The sequence below is a fragment of the Pongo pygmaeus genome, chromosome 9 (genome assembly GCF_028885625.2).
Source record: "Pongo pygmaeus isolate AG05252 chromosome 9, NHGRI_mPonPyg2-v2.0_pri, whole genome shotgun sequence".
In the NCBI taxonomy this organism is placed as follows: Eukaryota; Metazoa; Chordata; class Mammalia; order Primates; family Hominidae; genus Pongo; species Pongo pygmaeus.
Window position 1 is genome coordinate 15,161,106 of NC_072382.2, and position 9,734 is coordinate 15,170,839.

The window sequence follows — 9,734 nt, forward strand, 5'->3', positions numbered from 1 at the left end:
TTTAATTATAAACATAACCTTGAATGGCTTTCAATAATATTTAAGATACTAAAAATCACATCTCTAATCATGTGTGGCTTTTTTTTGAGGGGGGGTGAAAAAGGAAATCTTTTTGCAGGAAACTAAGATATTTGCATAAACAGAGTATACTAAAAAACATATTGGTATAGCTTTTGTAGCCAAGTTTATTAACTCAGGTGTCATCTTCCCATGGTGTCTTCAGGAATTGGTGGACCTAAACAAGATGCTATTGGAATTAAGGAATAGACCTTACTCATTCATTCATCCAAAAAGAACTTAATGTTCCATGCCAGGCACTGCCCTTATCACTGTGCATGCACAGATGAATGCCAAAATCCGAAGTCCTTCTAGTCCACAATCAAGCAGAATAGAACAAAGATAGATGATATATTATTACCCAATATGTTGGAGGCCAGAGGATGTTGGAACACATAGAAAGGTAAAACAATTCTGCCTGATAGGGGATATGTAGAGTTCAGGGAAGGAATTCCCAGAGAAGGTAACATTTGAGACCAGACTTAAAATAAAAATGATAGCCTCAACAATTTTCCATTTTCTTTTTTTTCTTCTTTTTTCTTTTTTTTTTTTGAGACAGAGTCTCACTCTGTCACCCAGGCTGGAGTGCAATGGCTCACTGCAACCTCCACCTCCCAGATTCAAGCAATTCTCCTGCCTCAGCCTCCCAAGTAGCTGGACTACAGGAGTGTGCAGCTACGCTGGGCTAATTTTTTTGAATTTTCAGTAGAGACGGGGTTTCACCATGTTGGCCAGGCTTGTCTTGAACTCCTGTCCTCAGATGACTCACTCACCTCGGCCTCCCAAAGTGCTGAGATTACAGGAGTGAGCCACTGCGCCCGGCCACCAATTTTCATTTTATCTTTCTTTTTCTTTTCTTTTTTTTTTTTTTTTTGACGGAGTTTCGCTCCTGTTGTCCAAGCTGGAGTGCAATGGCGTGATCTCGGCTCACCGCAAACTCCGCCTCCTGGATTCAAGCGAGTCACCTGCCTCAGCCTCTGGAGTAGCTGGGATTATAGGCATGCACCACCACGCCTGGCTAATTTTGTATTTTTAGTAGAGACAGGGTTTCTCCATGTTGGTCAGGCTAGATTGAACTCCCGATCTCAGGTGATCCACCCGCCTCGGCCTCCCAAAGTGCTGGGATTACAGGCGTGAGCCCCGCACCCAGCCTTATTTCCTCCTTCTTAGTGAAATTACCCCACACTTGCTGGGAAAAGTCCTGAAGTCATGGTTCTGTGTGGTGTTTCCTAGTAGCTTATAGTAGTTAATTATTTGTGCAGCAAATAATCACGAATTGAACTTCAGATTTAGACTGGAAACAACCTGAAGATGGTCTTTAGTGTTTGCACACGATGCTATTTTGTGAGAATTGTCAACAGAACCTTGCAAAATGCAAATCAGAACCTGTCATACCTTATGGCCTCCAAATTGTTTCCTATTCCAATTTTCACAACAACCTTCTTGCCCCTTCGTAAGTTACTTATTAGCTTCTATGCCCACACTTTGGTTCCTTTCAGCCATGTTTTATCATCTTTCACAATAATGAACATTGAAACATATGACAAAAAATGACTGGCTTTTTTGGTGAGGCAAAATTATCAAGATGAGTTTTAACTATGCTGCTACCTGAAAGGAAGAGATAACAGAGCTAACACCCCTTCCCTACCATGTATCTTTCCTTCTCTGGCACGGTCTTTGCACGGGCCTTTCACCCACCCCACATCTCTGGCTTCCTCTTTGACAAGCAAGGTTTCCTCTTTAAGTTACATACTAGATTTATTTCTTGAAACTTACCAAAAATTTGCTTTCATATCCCACATTAACAATTGTTTTCTCAAACTGAATGTTCAATTTACTTAAAATAAATATGCATGAATTTGCATGTTACAAGTTGAAATTTATACTATCTCAGATTAAAGCCTTAAAAGTAAAACCTAAAACCATAAAAACCCTAGAAGAAAACCTAGTCAATACCATTCAGGACATAGGCATGGGCAAAGACTTCATGACTAAAACACCAAAAGCAAATGCAACAAAAGGCAAAATTGACAAATGGGATCTAATTAAAGAGCTTCTGCTCAGCAAAAGAAACTATCATCAGAGTGAACAGGCAACCTACAGAATGGGAGAAAATTTTGGCAATCTACCCATCTGACAAAGGGCTAATATCCAGAATCTACAAAGAACTTACACAAATTTACAAGAAAAAATCAAACAACCTTGCAGTGAGCTGAGATTGCGCCACTGCACTCCAGCCCGGGCAACAGATCAAGACTCCCTCTCAAAAAAAAAAAAAAAAATGCTTAAAGGACTTATGGGACACCATTAAGTGGGTCAGTATAGAAATTATAGGATTCTCAGAAAAAGAAGGGAGAGAAAAAGAAAGAAAGCTTATTCAAAAAATAATAAAGGAAATTTTCCAAATCTAAGGGCATCTAGAAATCCCCTAATGGGCACCTACAATGCCCAGTGGACCCCAAATAAGATGATACCAAGATATCCATACTGAGATACATTATAATAAATTATCAAAAGTCAAGGGCAAAGTGAGAATTTTGAAAGCAGCGAAAGAAAAGTGACTTGTTAATACAGTGGTGTCCCCATAAAAATATTAGGAGAGTTTTTCAGCAGAAACCTTGCAGGCCAGAAGTAAGTGGGATGATATATCCAAAGTGCTGAGAGAGAGAAAAAAATGCCAACCAAGAATACTACTCTTGGCAAAACCATTCTTCAGAAATGAAGGAGAGATAAATACTTTCCTAGACAAACAAAAGCTGAGGAAATGTACCACCACTGAACCTGCATTACAAGATATGCTGAAAGGAGTTTTTCAAGTTGAAACAAAGAACAATTAAAAGCAATATGAAAGTATATGAGAGTATAAAATCACTTTTTCTTTAACGTAAGGAGCAAGGCAAGGATGCCCATTTTTGCCACTTCTATTCAACATAGTACTAAAATTCCTAGCAAGAAAAATTAGGCAAGGAAAATAAATACAAGGTATTCAAATTGGAAAAAAGTAAAAGTAAAATTATCTCTCTTTGTAGATGGCATAATCATATATGTAAAAAATCCTAAAGACTACATATACTCACACACATGTGCACACACATACACTTTGAATAAATAAATTCTGTAAGTAGAATACAAAAATCAGTGGTGTTGCTATACAATAACAACAAACTTCCTGAAAAGAAAATTAAGAAAATAATCTCATCTAAAAATGAATTGAAGAATTAACTGTAAAGAAGACCCAAAATTGTAAATCCCATAAAATAAAACATAGAGGAAGAGTTTCATAACATTGAAGTTGGCAATAATGTATTGGATAAAACACCAAAAGCAAAGAAACAAAAGCAAAAATAGGTAAGTAGAAATAAATCAAATAAAAACTTTTTGCACAGCAAAGGAAACAATCAAAAAAATGAGGAGACAACCTATAGGATGGGAGAGATATTTGCAAATAATCTATCTGATACGGGATTAACATCCAAAATATATAAGAAACTTTTACAACTCAGTAGTTAAACAATCAAACAAACAAAAACAATAACCCGATTTAAAAAGTAGACAAAGTACTTGAATGGACTTTTCTCCAAAAAAGACATACATATGGCCAATGGGTAGATGAAAAGATTCTCAACATCACTAATCATTGGGGAAATGCAAATCAAAGCCAAAATGAGATATCACCTCATCATACCTGTTAGGATGACCATTATTAAAACATAAATAAATAATAAGTATTGGCGAGGATGTGGAGAAATTGGAATTCTTGTACCCTGTTGGTGGGAATGTAAAACGGCGCAGCAGCTATGAAAAACTGTATGGAGGTTTCAGCAAAAATTAAATATAGAACTACCATATGATCCATCAACCCTACTTTTCTATATTTGAGAGAATACCAAGATCCCATATTCATTGAAGCATTATTCAGAATAGCTAAGATGTGGAAACAACCTAGATATCCATAAATGGATGTGTGTTAAATACATACAATGGAATATTATTCAGTCTTTTTTTTTTTAAAAAAAGGAAATCCTACCATCTGCAACAAAATGGATAAACCCAGAAGACATTTGCTAAGTGAAATAAGCCTGTCACTAAAGGACAAATACAGCGTGATTTCATTTGTATGAGGTATCTAAAATAGTCAAATACATAGAATCCAACTGTAGAATAATGGTTGCCAGTCTCTAGAAGGAAAGAGACATAGAGAGTTGCTAATTAGCAGTCATAAAGTTTCGGTCAAGCAAGATGAATAAGCTCTAAAGATATAATGTATAACATTGCACCTATAGTCCATAATAATGTAGTGTACATTTAAAAATTTGTTAAGAGGACAGTTAAGTGTTAACTCATGTTAAGTGTTCTTACCGTAATAAAAAATTATGAAGTTGTACACTAACTATTTGTACATTTTTCTGTACCTTTCACATACCTCAATATAATGTATTTTGAATAAAATATCAATTTGGCTTTTCCTCTTTCAGGCATGTCCTATTATTTATGATCTATTACAAATTTTCATTACTATTTTCCATGGCAAATATCTATTTAGCCACAATTTTTGTTTTTGTTATAATGTGGGTAGCTGGCTGGAGGTTTCCATGTTTGCTTATTCCCCTGCCCCAGCTTTTAAATATGTAATTGACAAAGGTTGTATATATTTAAGATGTATAATGTAATGACTTGATAAACATATACATTGTATAATGACTACTATAATCAAATTAATTTACATATCCATCACCACCCATGTCATACCTTATGTATTAGTCTGTTCTCACACTCCTATAAAGAACTGCCTGAGACTGGGCAATTTATAAAAGAAGGAGGTTTAATTGACTCACAGTTCCACATGGCTGGGAAGGCCTCGGGAAACTTACAATGATGGCAGAAGGGGAAGCAAATATGTCCTTCTTCACATGAGGGCAGGAAGGAGAAGTGCTGCGGAAAGAGGGAAAAGCCCCTTAAAAAACCATCAGATCTTCTGAGAACTCACTTATTGTCATGAGAACAGCCCCTCCATGATTCAATTACCTCCCACAGGGTCCCTCCCATGACACATGGGAATTATGGAAACTACAATTCAAGATGAGATTTGGGTGGGGACACAGCCAAACTACATCACCTTAGAAACCCAGAACTTGTTAGTCCTTTTTTTCCCTCCATTGGACTGTTATTTGAATGTAATATTTGGGACATTATTTGAATGTAATATTTGGGACAGTTATTCAAAAGGACAAATATTTTCCAACTTAATCTAAGGTCATAATAAAACAAGCAACAAAACAGTGTTTGGGATTTCACTTTCACGCCCTTATACTCAAGACTCAATGCCTCCTGTCATCAATATTTATTGAGCATTTACAATGTGTGAGGCACAATAGAACATAGAGACAACATTGTCCCTGCTCTTGAGGAGCTTACATTCTAAAAAAAAAAAAACAAAACAAAAAACATCTCTTTTAAAATGGTTTGTTTGGTGTTTTCTGCAAAGTACTGAGAAAATATTCTGTAGAGTGAACTTTGGATGTAACTTTACCCCATCATTACCTAGAGAATAGAGGAAAAGAAAGAGGAAGGATTTTAAAGGCCGACAATGACAGAATATTCAGGATAGGTAAGGTTTAAAGGGAGATAAATACAAACTAAGGAGAGATTTGTTGCAGTAAATAGGATGAGGGAAATAGTTTATGGGATGCAGGCAAAGGAAGCAGAGTGTTTTAAACACTGAGTGGAGCCAGACATATCATGCGGCCTTTTTCCAAGTAAATGGCCACCAAGTAGGAATGGTTGGTGACAAGAGAGAAGGCTAAAAAAAGAAGGTAATCTTGTGCTCCTGACAAATGGGAAGAATAAAGGATCAAAATCAAAGGCAGCCTATAATAGTATCTATAAATTATTCTTAAAAATTGAAAGTGATTTGGAAGCCCAAAACTTACAGTTAATGCTACCCAATGTCATGACGGACCAAGAACATTGTGGCTTCCTAAGTTAAAAAATGCTGTATATTAAAATTTTAAAAGGAACATATTACTTTTTTCCAATCAATCCCCTTCCACTAGAAAAAACAGAAACTCATTTTTTTTCAGGGTGAGGAGGAGCAAAGGGGAACATGGGGCATGGCTGCAAACAGTAGTTATGTTAGTAGTATTTTTGCTATGATAAATTTTGTGTTTAAACTTGGTAAAATTTCATTAACTGCCAAGGGAGAATAAGGAATAAATTTCAAAAAATGGACAATTTCCTTTAGAGAAATTTCAGAATCAAAAGACTAATTTACATGAAAAGCTATAGAGAAAGTAGCTGGAAGGTCTATTCATACAGCATTTATTCCACTTACATGAACATAATACATGTGTTATTAACAATTATGTTGGCTTGTTTGTAAAAATTTCATAAGATATTAAACGAAACTATGCATCATGTCAAGTTACTTCTCTGTTAACTACTTTTGCAGTACATGCATATGAGGCAAGTATCAAAAAAAGGCATAAAAGAAAAAACACTTTAAAAATTAAATACATGTGTTTTTTTTTAATTTTACTGATTTGCTTGATGTACATGAAGTAATGACTATCAAGCAATTCGCTTTTACTGCATCTTTACTTTTACATTTGTTCTTAGGTTGCCTAAAACATTTAAATACAAAGATAATGAGTGTAGCAAAAATAATGAAAGCAAACAGCAGTGAACTTTACAAATATAGAATATAAACCACTTCTGCCCGTATCCAGAGTAAATTGGTCTCAGCTTTGTCTAAAGGAACACTTCTGCAGCTGTAGTCAAAGGTGTGCACGTTGAGATTGAGTATTCTGCAGATATACGTGGTTTAACATGTGATATCCATAGCATATCTGTTTCTATCACAGCCTTCTAAGTGCTCCAAACCTTAAAGTACCCACAGTTACTATACCTGTGACTGGAACAAATTATCCCTTTTATTCCGCATGAGGACAAATCAATATGTAGGCAGTTTTCTTCACTCAGACATGGAAGTGGTTTTAACTCTGTCCATTGTGAAGTAACAATGTACCAAAAGTCCTATGCCAAACATTTATAACCTGTATAAAAATTCCACATCCCCATATTTGCCATCTCAAGATGAAAACAGATAACTCCCCAAATGTTGACTGGCTCTAATCTTCTAATATTAAACATAAAAACCACATGGGAAATATTAAAATTTAAATAGAAATTCCATATCTTGGCCATTCTGAATATTGCTGCAATAAACATAAACCTGTCATAAAGCTAAACAAAAAACTATTTGTGGGACAGCATAGATGACAAACGATCTACTGTGTAAATTTTAGAATGAGGCAGACAAAAGTTGGAGGGCTGGTTAATTTTTTCTTCCTCTTGCTTCAGTTTCATCTCCTTGAGTATCCAATGTCCACAATGTCAAGTTGTCTCTCAGTAACTGCATTAGCAGGCGGTCTTTGTATGACCCTTCACTTGATGTATCAAGTTCAGCAAGGGCTTCATCAAAAGCTGCCTTTACAAGTGAATGGGATTTCTCTGGGGAGTTCAGAAGCTCATAATAGAAGACAGAGAAGTTTAGAGCCATACCCAATCTGATAGGATCTGTTGGTTTCATTTCCTTTTTGGTGATTTCACAAGCTTCTGGGTATGCTTGTTGTGACTGATCTAGGATCCCTTTTGTGTCATTACCAGCAGCAGCCACAGGCCAAGTAAAAATAGTAGTCTCTTTTTATTTTGTTGTTGTTGTTGTTGTTGTTGTTGTTGTTGAAATGGAGCATTGCTCCCTCCCCCAGGCTGGAGTGTGATGGCGCAGTCTCGGCTCACTGCAACCTCTGCCTCCCGGGTTCAAACGATGCTTCTGCCTCAACCTCCTGAGTAGCTCGGACTACAGGCGCATGCCACCACGACCGGTTAATTTTTGTATTTTTAGTAGAGACGGGGTTTCACCATATTGGCCAGGCTGGTCTCGAACTCGTGATCTCGTGATCCGCCCGCCTCGGCCTCCCAGAAGGCTGGGATTACAGGCGTGAGACACTGCGCCCAGCCCGCCTTCACTTTTAAATAGAAGATTTTGCTCTCTGCTTCTGAGGCATTGGAGATCAAGAACTTTTCCAAAAGACACAGTACATCATTGTAGATATCTCTTAGCTCCTTCTCAATTTTCTCCCTGTATTCTCAAGCCATCTGCTGTTTTTTCTCTCAGTACCTTCTGTCTTTTGCTCAATACTTGAGATGACCCTGCAAGATGACCTACAGACTCCTACAACATTTTTATAAGGGACTGAAAGACGATTCCTCTCCTCATTGGATAATTCGCCTCCTTTTTCAGTTATGGACTTCATGCAGACTGCAGTGTCATCATATTGCTCAGCCTACTCGCCAGTTTGTCCTTCTGAACCAGTTCATTTTTATCCATGACTGAATGCTCTGTGTCCGGAGTAGGTGGAAGTAGACGGACAGGGGTTCAGCAGTCTCTAGGCAGCAGCAGTGGCAGCAGGAAGCTGAGATTCTGTCCCTGGATCTTGCTGCTCGAAAGCTCCTGTTTATCTTGTAACTGAAGTTTTATACCCTTTGGCCAAACTTCCCTCCCATCCCCTGCTCCCCAGTCTCTGGTAATCATCGTTCTACTTTCTGCTTTTATTAGTTCAACTTTTTTGGGTTTCACAAATAAGTGAGCTCATACAGTATTTGTTTTTCTGTGCCTAGCTTATTTCACTTAGAATAATGACTTCCAGTTCCATTCGTGTTATCACAAATGGAAGGGTTTCCTCCCTTTTTATCACTAAAAAATATATTCCATTATATATGTATTCCACATTTTCTTTATCCATTTATCTGTTCATGGATAGTTAGGATGTTTCCATATCTTGGCCATTGTAAATATTGCTGCAATGAACGTGGGAGTACAGATATCTCTTCAGCACACTGATTTCAATTCCTTTGGATATATACCAGAAGTGGGATTGCTGGACCTATTTTTAACTTTTTGAGAAACCCCCATACTGTTTTCCCTATGGCTGTACGAATTTATGTTCCTACCAACAGTGTACAAGGGTTTGCTTTTCTCTATACCCTGGCCAACACTTGCTATCTTTGGTCTTTTTGACAATAGCTGTTCTAACAGCTGTGAGGTGACAGCTCATTATGGTTTTGATTTGTATTTCTCTAGTAATTTGTAATATTGAGCATGCTTTATATAGCTGTTGGCCACGTGTATGTCTTCTTTAGAAAAATGTCTATTCAGGTCATTTGCCCATTTTATAAAATAAGGTTATATGGTTTTTTTCTTCTGAATTGTAGGAGTTCCTTACATATATTGCATATTTACCTCTTATCAGATAAATGGCTTGCAAATGTTTTCTCCCATTCTATATATTGACTTTTCATTTTGTTAGTTTCCTTTGCTATGCAGAAACTTTTTAGTTTGATGTGACTCCAGTTATTTATTTTTGCTTTTGTCACCTGTGCTTTTGGTGTCTTATCAAAAAAATTATTGCCAAGACCCATATCAAGGAAATTTCCCTATGTTTTCTTTTAGAATTTTCATCATCTCAGATCTTACATTGAAGTCTCTAATTCATTCTGAGTTAATTTGTGTATATGGTATAAGGGTCCAATATCACTTTGTTCCATATAAATATCTAGCTTTCCTAACACCATTATTTTTGTCTCACATTTTCCCAATTCTAAAACTATCTTGATTT

At 36.7% G+C, this 9,734-nt stretch overlaps 1 pseudogene; it reads right to left on the reverse strand.

Moving 5' to 3' along the window:
- Positions 1 to 7,390: 7,390 nt before the first annotated feature.
- On the reverse strand, positions 7,391 to 8,470 carry LOC129008312 (14-3-3 protein zeta/delta-like; annotated as a pseudogene).
- Positions 8,471 to 9,734: the final 1,264 nt, after the last annotated feature.